Source organism: Schistocerca piceifrons, chromosome 2 (assembly GCF_021461385.2).
Source record: "Schistocerca piceifrons isolate TAMUIC-IGC-003096 chromosome 2, iqSchPice1.1, whole genome shotgun sequence".
NCBI lineage: Eukaryota > Metazoa > Arthropoda > Insecta > Orthoptera > Acrididae > Schistocerca > Schistocerca piceifrons.
The window spans coordinates 490,298,897-490,300,483 of NC_060139.1; the positions used below are offsets into that span (position 1 = coordinate 490,298,897).

The window sequence follows — 1,587 nt, forward strand, 5'->3', positions numbered from 1 at the left end:
GCCCGTTGTTACTATATGCAATGTGTTGTTTTGCAGTAGACTAATGTTTAGAGAATTACTTGTCTCATGCAAATCCTTAATGACGTGTACTGTAACATGATGTGGCACGTAAAATGATCAGCTACCGCCACATGCCAAAATGCTACAGGTCATGTGTCAGCTATCGAGTTCTATTTATGCGACTACCCGGTAAGGAAACTAAGTGTGTATGTACGCTGCCCCTGGGATGAATGTGTGTTAAGAAACATTACCTAAATTTCGCGTAGGGGAAAAATGTTAGGTACCACCGAGGTTTGAACTCGGATCGCTGGATTCAGAGTCCAGAGTGCTAACCATTACACCATGGGACCTAACGTTTAGTAACATAAAGCTCATGACGTGTCCTGCAACTTCTCAATACGTTGCATGCTATAAAGCAACAGTAGCTCATTTGGAACTGATAATGCTGTGGAGAAATTGTTTAGCCACTGCGAAGAGGATTGTTTCCAGAATAAATCTTTCACACTGCAGTCGAATCGTAGAGTACTGCTGATATCTATCGCGAAATCGATGAATTTAATAGCCACAATAGTATGCTCAGAACGGCAACAGTGCAAACCGGCTCACTTTGCGCCATAATTAAAGAAAGAAAACAATCAAACTACGAACAAAACCTACAAATCTGACAGAGGAAATTTCGTCCTTATTGCGCTAGTTAAATGAGTGCAGAAATACATTGAAGTGTTCCAGTTTTGTAAAGATGACCGTTTGATCACCAAGATGTTTCCAAATGCAACTGCTGGAAAACGTATTGGGTAAAAATTTAATTTAAATCTTGATTAGTGTGTCGTGAGAAAATATTCAGCAGAAATATTGTTATATGTCAGTCTCCCATTGTGCAGCCTACGATACTAATTACTTTCTCAAGATTTTTATCACTTCCTCATAGTATGTAATTTTTGTTCTTCACAGTTTCAAGTTTTATAAACCATTGTATGCAGTTTAATAACTTTTTTATTTCCAAAATCGCTTTGCTCGTTTCAACATTCCATCATTTCCGAATGCTATGAAATACAACACAAAACTGGTGTCAAAAGATATTAAAATATGTTATATTTACCATTGATTAGAGACGTAGTATAAAAAGTAGAATATCGATTTCTAGCTTACCGACGTTGTCTCAGCCATTCAAAACTCTTTAACAGATACATTATATTCTCGTCAGCTTTCTCAATCACGAGCCAAATGCTAACTACTGCCAGGCGGCGCTGGGTTCGTCCTACTCGCTGCATTTGTTTATTCCCAACTAAATTTCCGTCGTTACTTCGTATAAAACAGTTTCATCATTAAATCACTTTACAATGTTTTACGAAAAGGTATTTTTTTTACAAAACAATGCCAACAGAACTTTTGAATAGCCGAAAACAATACGGTAGATCACTTATGAACAGGGAGCGCCCATGCATTGCCATTTCCGACAATGGGAGCAAATACACAAGTGCCATATAGGAAATTCAGAGAAAAATTTTTGAGTATATGGTGATCATCCCATTTTGGTGTATCTAACTAAAACTCCGTAATCCTCCAACATAAATTTAACAAAAGCAC

At 37.4% G+C, this 1,587-nt stretch overlaps 1 non-coding gene across 1 annotated transcript; it reads right to left on the minus strand.

Annotated features, from left to right (window-relative positions):
- Positions 1–278: 278 nt before the first annotated feature.
- On the minus strand, positions 279–350 carry Trnaq-cug. Its single transcript has one exon. It is a non-coding gene; the product is annotated as a tRNA-Gln (tRNA).
- Between the last annotated feature and the right edge of the window lie 1,237 nt (positions 351–1,587).